General features: G+C 42.1%; 1 long non-coding RNA gene across 1 annotated transcript; it reads right to left on the bottom strand.

The window, feature by feature from the left end:
• Positions 1 to 2,643: 2,643 nt before the first annotated feature.
• LOC139643800 (uncharacterized) lies at positions 2,644 to 3,204 on the bottom strand. Its single transcript, XR_011695104.1, has 3 exons — positions 3,116 to 3,204; positions 2,827 to 2,915; positions 2,644 to 2,732 (listed from the first exon to the last, which is right to left on the bottom strand). It is a non-coding gene; the product is annotated as an uncharacterized lncRNA (long non-coding RNA).
• Positions 3,205 to 10,465: the final 7,261 nt, after the last annotated feature.

Below are 10,465 nucleotides of genomic sequence, written 5' to 3'. Positions count from 1 at the left end.
ATTCCTTTCAGAAAGCAGTTAACACAGATTTGGAATTAGTAATTACAGTGTTATGCTTGCTAGTATTGCTTTTTTATTGTTTGTTTTTGTATTTAAAGATTAAACAACTCCAGGTGTTTTTCAACTTCAAGGATCAACTTCACCTCGTCCATGTTGATCTCCCTGTGTCCCCGTGTGTGTCTCTGTGACCCTACCCCCACCTGACAATCGTGGCCGAGAACCTCCCACTCCCAACAAATTTGCATACCTCTTGTTGGCTACATTGCCAGTGTTTTTCCACATAGATGATCGGCTTCACTGTGTGCATATTGAGTTTTGCCAAGCGATAATGCAGTTGGTTATGCAGAGTTTGGAAGTGTAGGCTATATTAACTGGTATTGAATTAATTAACTAGATCGTTTTAACTACAGGATCATGGAAACACATTGATTTGATTGATTTATTTTAATGTGCAATGTAAAAACACCCACAAGGTTGGTCTGCTGCGTCACATTGCCTCTGGTACAATGAGGTATTTATTTTAATCATTTTTAAACAGATTGTACTCGTTTTTTACACAGTTCTATGGAGTTTTTACCTGTTTGAGGGCCGCGTAGCCGCGCGTAGAGGGGAAAAAATAGACCAGACGCGCAAAATTAGAGAAGAGCCGCGCGATGCCCGCGCGGGTGCGCGCGGCTTCCGTGGTCCGTGTAGCAGCTTCAGTTGATTATTATGGACGCGCTCTGTTGCGGGCACTCCGCGGCAGACGTGTCGCGCCGTCCGTGTCCCATGTATTTCGGCCGTTACGGCCGTTACGTTACGTTACGGACACGGAAGCCGCGCGCACCCGAATATGAATAGCTTTTATCTCTACTAGGATTTAGTCTTACTTTTAAGGGGAAATTCTTAGAAAACGTCATCACTCTCAGAGTTTTCTTAGAATTTCACCACTAGGACCAACTCTTAGTGCTAGGAGGCTTTGTGGATACGGCCCCAGGACTCTTTACAACACACTGGTCATTTTGTTTCAATAGTGGCGACTCCTTCGAGTCTCCCTGCTCTATTATACTGTATGTTATAGATGTATATGTACTTGTAGCTGTATACAAAACAATGCTTATCTGACTCTGACTGTACAATAAATATTAAATAAATGATGTAATTGTGTGTGTGTGTGTGATTTGTTTTTGTTTTTTTACCTACCTGCTGACAACGTTTCTGCCTGTGACAGATGGTCCTTCTGGCGTTTGCCTGCCACAGTGATGTACTTGTCCGTTTTCTTACAAATTATGCATAAGGCAGGAAGCACAGGTCCAGCACAAGCTACTGGCAGGCCCGTCCTGGACCTAAGTTTCTTTCTTGGACATTCACTTGTTGAGCTACTACCCGATGGAACAGACTCACCTCCGGTGTGACAGTTTAACTGGTGTTTGAATTATCTGGTGAGATCCGCGTGCGTGAGACAGATGTGTCGTGGGCGTGGCTTGTTAGGACCCATTGTCGACCAACCAGGAAATACAATCACATTACTACGTCTTTTAAACAGAATAGTCTGCGTTAACATTCACTTTGGTCATCATTACGAAAATCATGGTCTGGTCTCATGGATTACAAAAAGAAAACTCGTGCAGGATTCGACCGCTGGAGCTTTGATCGTTACAACCTGTCATGCATGTCACCAAGGCAAGAGGAGATGACGAGACGTGTGTCCATCTTGTTGCGACATCACTAAGAAACACTGTACAACAATAAAACCTTAACGCTTCTAACAATGCTTGTGGTGTTCGTACTATCATTCCAGGTATTGGCAAACTAGCGTGTATTGTGGCTTACCGATTGACATACAGTGTAACCTAATGCAAGATAGCTTCAGAGCATAATTGTAGCTGTACTTGCATCATTCAAACCCACCAAAATCAAATAGTTCAACACAACAGAATAGGCAAAACGGCAGCTCTGGTTTAAAGAAAAATAAGTCAAAATGCAAGCTTTGTGTCTTGCTATAATAGCAACTGGGCTCACCCAACAATGTGGCAAGTTATAAGGAAGGACAACAATAATGATCAGTAAAATACATATTTTATTTAACATCCAGCGCATACATAGTCTCCCTCTGTGGAGGGACGTCCAACACAGGACATGTGATACCAGAGTTCGCATGAGGTGCACTCAATCTGAAAAGGAAAAGAAAAAAGTAAACATTGGAGAATACCATATTATTCCTTAAACCTGTATGCCAATGTGTGTCAGATTCTGAGTCCAAATCCTAGCTGTGGGTCTTTGGAGTCAGCATGTTCTCCTATATTCAGTGAGTTTCCTGCAGGTGCTCCCGTGTCCTCCAAAAGTGTAAAAACATGCAGATTAGGAGAGTGAAAATATACCTTAAAAGGAAATTTCTGTGTAAATGTGACATCACCCAGTGATATTGATGTAATCCATCCAAGGTTCTTCCCAGTCTTCCAGACCAAAGTTGGTCTGAAATCAAATTAGTATTCTCACCCAGTCATCAATGTCAGCCCCTGAGCTGTCCTCTCCACAGGCCCGACACAGCTGGGATAGGTCATCTGTACAGGCAAAATACAGGCATGCAACAAAGTCTGCAGACATTTTGATCATAGATATATTTTGTTTATCTTGTATAGTATACCTGAGTCTTTTAACAAAGATAGTGCCATGTCCAGCCTCAACCTGGCTACCCCCTCCTGGTGCACAGGGAACTGGACATCCCTCCCCAGCAGGATTTGTTCTGCAAGCTATGAGATCATGAGTCTGTGATAAGTATAATTATCATGTCACAGTGCCAGATTGACAGAGATTATCAGTTAGTTACCTTGCACACAAACACACCACATGATGTTGTGTCCTGCTGCTGTGGATGGCTCATTGTGGAGCATGCCCATTTCCCCACTGCTGGACACCGTTTGCGGACCAGTGCTCTGCACATAAGGAACACAGAATCACTGTTTGCCAAACCCCTCACCAATCCATGTTAGAGCCTTTTCAATTCAAGAGCAATTCATCAGGCACGTCAAAAGGACAAGTTCATCTTAACGTCAGTGTGCCCCGTGTTGTTCCCCAAATTGCACAAAAACATGCTTTTGTCTAATGCAAACATTAAAGCTGTTATTTCGCTCACCTTGTTACGTCCTTGCACTGATTTATCTGTTCTTGGGTGGCTCCAAATGGGTCCAGGAACAAGGCCCTCCTCTCCTTCAGATACATGATCTTAAAATATGAAATCAAACATTAAAGCCAATACTCCCCTTTACCCGACAGTCTCATGGTTGTCTGGATATGTTGAAATTACTTACAATCAGTGTCCAGTGTCCTTTGTGACACACCGCTCCAGCCGCCACATCATATTTCATTAGGTCCAACTAAAAACAAAAAATAGAAATTAACACACACACACACACACACCTGAAGGGGAAAGGTTTGAAAAGGTTGAAATTCTACCCACCTTTCTTAGACCTTTGTCAGATCCCTGCCAGACTGATGTCATCAAGTATGAGTCCAAGACTAGCGCGCCCACTTTCTTCCCCACTGCCATCAAATAGGCATTCACAATCTATAAGTGCAAGAGTAACTTGTGATCCAGTTTTTCCCTAACAATCCTAAAAATAAGTAGTATTTTAGAAAAAGTGTACCTCACTCTCCAACTCCGTCCCTGGGGCCAAATCCATTATATTCTCTGAATATATTTTGTATGGCCCAATCCTTGACCACAGAGTGCTCCGTCTTCTCCCAGCCCATATGTTCCTGATCACTGTAAACATATCAATGTCAGTCATTTGTGAAATGCATCATTTGAGGTGTAATTTGTGTCAGTCTACTCACAGGTCTCTGCATCGTCACAGGGCTCCAGGGACTGGGAAGAGGTCGAAGGTGTTGGGTGTAGTGAGGTGCATGTTTGTGGAGTCTGTATGTGTTGTGTATGTGGTGCAACTGTTTGTGATGGACCAGCCAGAGGAGAGGGATCCAACATCTTTCTCAATTTGGCAGGGATCCTCTCCTCTGGCGTGATGTAGTGTTTTAGGTGATCAATGTTCATCTGGATTGTCTTTTTCCCCTTCTGAGACACCAGGGCAGCACTCTTGCCATCAATAGATATGATCTTAAGGGGTCCCAGCATGTCAGCCTCCATCTTCCCCCCTTTTCTCTGCTCTTGTCTTATGTTCTTGCACAGAACAAGATCTCCCACCTGGAAATTGTCTTCTTGGCCTGTCTCCTCTTTCCTCTTGCGGACTTTCTCCTGACTTTTTTTGATGTTGTCCTTCACTTCCTCGAACACAGACTTTTGCTCCTTGAGGCCCTCGCAAACTTCCTCCTTGAGCAATAGCCTGGTGACTTTGTCTTCTGTAACCTGCCAAAAAAAATAAAGTGGGGACATTGATGGAATAACTGGAGGTTGATCGGTTGATCTGAAAGTCTTTCATGTTGAAAACATTACAGCATCTTACTTTGTAGTCCTTTGGTACCTCTGAGGGATACCTCGCCTCCCTCCCAAACATCAGAAAATAGGGGCTGTGTTTGGTGGTCAGCTGTTTTTTGGTCCGGAGACCAAACATTGTCGACTGTAGGAATCCGTCCCACTTTTTGGGGTGCTCAGCCACCAGTTTGTTCAGGGACCTTAAATTGCAGAATTCAAGAACAGGCATGAGGAAGCAGGTTAAGATTTGGGTTCTAATGTATGACAGTGAAACCCATTTTGAGAACGCATCATTACTGATTTCCATTTATTCTAAGAGCTACAGAATAATTTCATAATGCAAACCTTTGTATTGTCCCGTTCATTTTCTCCACAAGCCCATTTGTTTGGGGATGGTAGGGGGAGCACAGGCTCCTTTGTATCCCCAGCTTCTCACACAAGCCATAGTTGACCTTTAAATGTTTTGTTGGGCAAACAGGAAATTGGTTAGCACTGCCACAGTCACATATTGGGGATTCATAATGCATCATTATGTGATTGCTGAGTCAGCAATCACAGGTATACAATTCTCGCTCTTTATTGCTGTACCTTATTCCGGAATTCAGAGCCCTGGTCTGTTAGCAGTCTTTTGGGTGCACCAAATTTGTAAAAGAAATCAAGGATACAATTTGTCACCTCATCTGCTGTTTTGCTCTTTAGTGGGTAGGCCTCTGCCCATTTGGTGAAATAATCAACCATGACACATATGTACTGGTTGCCACCATCTGTTAGTGTGAGTTTACCCACCAGGTCCATCCCTACCAGTTCAAGTGGCTCTGTTACCTTGGAGAGAAAAAAATAAAATCACAAAAGGACATGATTACATCACTGTTGATGTGTTGAAAAGCTGACAGGATATGTCATTGTGTTCTTTACCTCAATTGGGTTATACGCCTTCTTTTCCTTAATATTGGCCCTCTTGGACTGGCACTGGGGACACTGAGCAATCTAAATGGACAAATATTTTGAAAGTACAAACAGTGCAAATTAATCCTGATACTGAATAGTACACCTTTTGAGCATATAGTATCAGCTAGTATTATCAGCAAATTAATTCACTACAGCTGCAGGAAAATGTGTTAGAACCACAGACAGAGTTCCTACATATACACCCTAATAATGAACACATGTGTATTCCAGCTCATTATTTTCAGGATATCAACTCACCCATTTGCGAACGTCATCCTCCATACCAGGCCAGTAATACCGGCTGAGGATTGCACTGTGGGTCTTCTCCACTCCACAGTGCCCCCCAAAGTGACTGGAATGAAACTCCTCAAAGATGGTACCTGCTTCTTCAGCACTGCAAACCACCTTGGCAAGGTGCTCAGCCTTGTTTTGCTTGCGCCTGCAGATGTAGTACAGGTCCCCATCTGGTGTTTGGATGTCAGAATTAGATTTATTTACCATGCCAGATTATCACAGTTTTCAACAGTCCATATGATATACAGTACACCCTTACCCTTTATCCTGAAGGTGCCAGCTCTCCTCTTGATAATGAACCTTTCCCTGCTGGTCGACCCCACAGGATACTGGTTCCGGAGTTTTAAATCCAGCACTTCCTTCACAGTTTTGGGATCCATACCACCCAACTGTCCCTTTTCTTACCTTACCTACCTCCACCTGTCTACCTCTATCTCCTGCTATAGGCTATCCTCTACCTACCTTCACCAGTTCACCACTCCACAAATACACACAAAACAGATGAATAAATACAACAAAGACACACAAGACACACTGCTACAGACAGCAGATACAAGAAATTATAAATCACAGAACGAGAATGCACAATACCAACCTCACAAACAAATTCACACAAGCACACCTCAGTTACTCACCCACTCACAGGCCAATCACTCTATCACAATCAACACTCTCTCTCTCTCTCTCTCTCTCTCTCTCTCTCTCTCTCTCTCTCTCTCTCTCTCTCTCTCTCGCTCTCGCTCTCGCTCTCGCTATCTCTATCTCTATCTCTATCTCTATCTCTATCTCTATCTCTCACTGTCGCTGTCTCCTCACAAACCCACAACGCTGTGACAAATTGACCGACCTTATATAGGCCATTCCACACCCATATCATCGTTTTCTCCACCTGTACCCGATGAAATCTAATTACTGTCCTTACTGTCCTTGAATTTTGATATAATAAAAAAAAATGGATTGATGGAATACAGCAGGCAGATTTTCAAATATAAAACAGGACCAAAGATGTTTATAAATTCTAATTTACTAGAACATGCTGTAATAATTTAGGATTGTCATTATTTATCTTAATTGATTGTCATATTGATTGATTGTTATTGGGATGTATCACTGGGTGACACACATACTCACGTCATTTATGTATGTCATAAAAGAAAACAAATGTTGTCATCACTACATAGGCTATAGCCTATAACATGGGTAAGGTGTAAGAAATGATATGATGACAATAAAGTATTAAGAAAAAAATACTGTCGTTACTGTCCCTACGTGACATTTTACTTTCATGTCTAATATCGGTCATTGAGTTTGCTTGATAGTACAGAAAATCGTTGTGATGACAGAGATACAGTACATAGATGTATACAAATACTGTATATGTTTCTGGCCTTTAACATGAAACATGATCGGTGGCAGATACAGATGTGGTATCACAAGTTAATCTGGGTGTACCACTCTTTGCCACCGTGTGGAGCTGTCTCCACACTGCGTTCCAGTTTAGTGTCAATTAATACATTGACACACTATATATGCTTTACCTGTAGGCTGAACATTTCATAAATCGACTTGACATCAGAGTAATAAAGATTCATGAGACAAATGTTAGGGCTGACAACAAGACCATTGGGTAAACTATTTATTGACATTTGCGGTGTTTGGAACAGGCACAGTCACCCACTCGACTGTGTTCGAGCGAGCCGAGTACGAGAAACATGTAACGTTATGTTTCACTTGTACGCTGTATTAAACAGTTCTCTAGTCCACTTGACATCTGATTAATCGCGACATATGATACTAACAACAAGAACGGTTTATTGACGTTTGCAGTGTTTTGAACAGGCATCGACACAGTCCACCACTTTGTCAGTCCTCTCCTCTAGCGTCCATGTCGCCATCACAACCACAGCCTCACGCACGCGGGTCTCACCAGATAATTCACATGTCCTGTGTTGGACATCCCTCCACAGAGGGAGACTATATATGCACTGCATGTTAGATAAAAAGTATTTATTTTACTGATCATTATTGTTGTCCTTCCTTATAACTTGTCACATTATTGGGTAAGCCCAGTTGCTATTATAGCAAGACACAAAGCTTGCATTTTGACTTATTTTTCTTTAAACCAGAGCTGCCGTTTTGCCTATTCTGTTGTGTTGAACTATTTGATTTTGGTGGGTTTGAATGATGCAAGTACAGCTACAATATGCTATCTTGCATTAGGCGACACTGTATGTCAATCGGTAATCCACAATACACGCTAGTTTGCCAATACCTGGAATAATAGTACGAACACCACAAGCATTATTCTTAAGGGTTTTAGAAGCATTAAGGTTTTATTGTTGTACAGCGTTTCTTAGTGATGTCGCAACAAGATGGACACACGTCTCGTCATCTCCTCTTGCCTTGGTGACATGCATGACAGGTTGTAACGATCAAATGTCCAGCGGTCGAATCCTGCACGAGTTTTCTTTTTGTAATCCATGAGACCAGACCACGATTTTCGTAATGATGACCAAAGTGAATGTTAACGCAGACTATTCTGTTTAAAAGACGTAGTAATGTGATTGTATTTCCTGGTTGGTAGACAATGGGTCCTAACAAGCCACGCCCACGACATCTGTCTCACGCACGCGGATCTCACCAGATAATTCAAACACCAGTTAAACTGTCACACCGGGCGCATCTTGAGCTTCAGAACACTGTGTGACCCGTTTCTCGGCCGCATCCGAGCGCTTTTTGTCTATGAAACACCTGTAGCAAGTGGAGTGAAACCCAGCGTCTTCGGGAACACTGTCAAACTCGATTTCTATACAATGTTTGGATGTTTCCGCTATCCTCTGATTCTCACCCTGCAAGCCAAGCCACCGTTTGACGCTGTTTCTGAATGTATCCCACCGTTTGCGTGTAAAATCCTTTGCCTCTTCTTTCTTTATGGACGTGAGATGCATATAGCATTGTTTATAATCGTTTTTACGCACTTTTAAAGGAGGTCTGGCCGTAATTTCTTCTTCTTCACTACTCACTTCACTACTCGATGTTGATGACAAGAGAGCTGACATTTTGGATCCTGGCTGTTGTCGTTCCAAAACGCGGCCACCTGATTGGTCTAGCGGGAAGCACGTGATGATTGGTCCGCGAAGCCTCATCACTTATGATCAAAATATGATTACGCGAGGAAAGAACTATTGCCGACTTTAAACACTAATTTAAAAAAAAAAACTGCAGGATGACCGATGGAGAACTTTTATTTTCTCGCTCAACACCACATGATTTTTTTAATGAAGTAAAAATTATTTAGTGCCCCATATATGGGAACGGGATTAAATGAAAAACGGCTTCACCTTATGGCCTATTGTGGATACGGCCCCAGATCAGATATTCACATCATCAGCGACCACCATGGGGAGCTAATGAGTACATTTGCTTTTAGTGTGCTATTGATAGGCTACCTGGTGTTGATAGATTGATTGACTGATTGATTGATTGATTGATTTTATTTGACAGATTTTAAAGTACACATAGGTTTGAAGGCCCTTAGACCCTTAGGTGTTACGGCAGATTGGTTTAAAGATTGGTTTTGGTCGGTGCTGCTGTATTTTAGAGTGTGTGTGTGTGTGTGTGTGTGTGTGTGTGTAGACACACTGAACAGCATGGGACCCACAGGCTGGACTGATGGGATTTAAATATTAACTTACTCTTCTTTTCTTTCTTTTTCATGTCACCCTAACCATCATACATACATGCATACATGCCCATGTATTTGTGTGTGTTTCCCTTTCTAAATAAAGGCGGAATGAATGAACTAGAAAATACAAAGAAAGAAAACCAAACATTTAAATGGTTGCTAGGGATTTACTAGGTGGTTGCTATGGTGTACTAGGCTGTTGCTAAGGTTTTTCTAGATGGTTCCATCTTCCTTTCCCTCCTTCCACCATCTGCTGCCAGAAACTCTTTCAGCTTTAGCTCCGTTTGCTCTGGAAGAACAGAACCTCTTCCTGTTTTGTGCCGTAAAGCGATCCAGCAGATTTCCCTCCAGATCCACCAGGTGAAGGAGAAACAATGTTCACCGTAATTACTCTTACAGAAAAAACACATGAATCTCACATGTGGAAAAATCCCATTTGAATCACATCACATCACATGGGCCATGTGGAACACATTTTCAGGTGCTCCACATGTTATAACATGTGATGACATGATTACATCTGATAAAACAGACTGTCTCTAAATTAATGTGATTTATTGATGTTAAACTGATACATGCAGCAGCTTTAAACAAGTCCAATTTCATGAAAAGTAGATTTCTCAGTCGATTTGTCCCGCTACCACAACACAGAAGAAGACGACACGTAAATAAAAAACAACCACAACTGTAAACAGTGATGTGTAGTTTATTCATTTCTCACTGTAGCACAGTCGATAAGAGTGATCACATTTTTTTTTCTCATAGAATCAGTGAAATGATTCAGCAGCTGGCAGGAGACAGACAGCAGGAACAGACAGAAAACATCCATCATCTGAACATTTCAGATTCAACAGTCAGTCAGTCACACAGCTGGTGGGACGAGAATGTCCAGAAATCACAACATGACTCTGATTTCTTCATAATCAGACCAGGAAACTCACTTGTTTTCACATTTATACAATTTTAGCAGCCAGCTAGATGTTTAGAATAGAATCAGACTCTACTGATGGCTGGTTAGCTGCAGAGGAGACTAACCAGACAGACTGATACTCAGAAGTGTTTTCTGGTTGCTGGTGGATTTTCCTGTTCTGTGATTTCTGAGAATTTACTGCAGTAGAAACTAACTGAAC

Source organism: Centroberyx affinis, unplaced genomic scaffold, assembly GCF_046629955.1.
Source record: "Centroberyx affinis isolate AG114_WGS23_722 - 3 ecotype Tasmania unplaced genomic scaffold, CSIRO-AGI_Caff_v1 ptg000655l_1, whole genome shotgun sequence".
In the NCBI taxonomy this organism is placed as follows: Eukaryota; Metazoa; Chordata; class Actinopteri; order Beryciformes; family Berycidae; genus Centroberyx; species Centroberyx affinis.
Note: the sequence above shows the minus strand (reverse complement) of the source record. Positions and strands in the feature narration are given on the sequence as shown.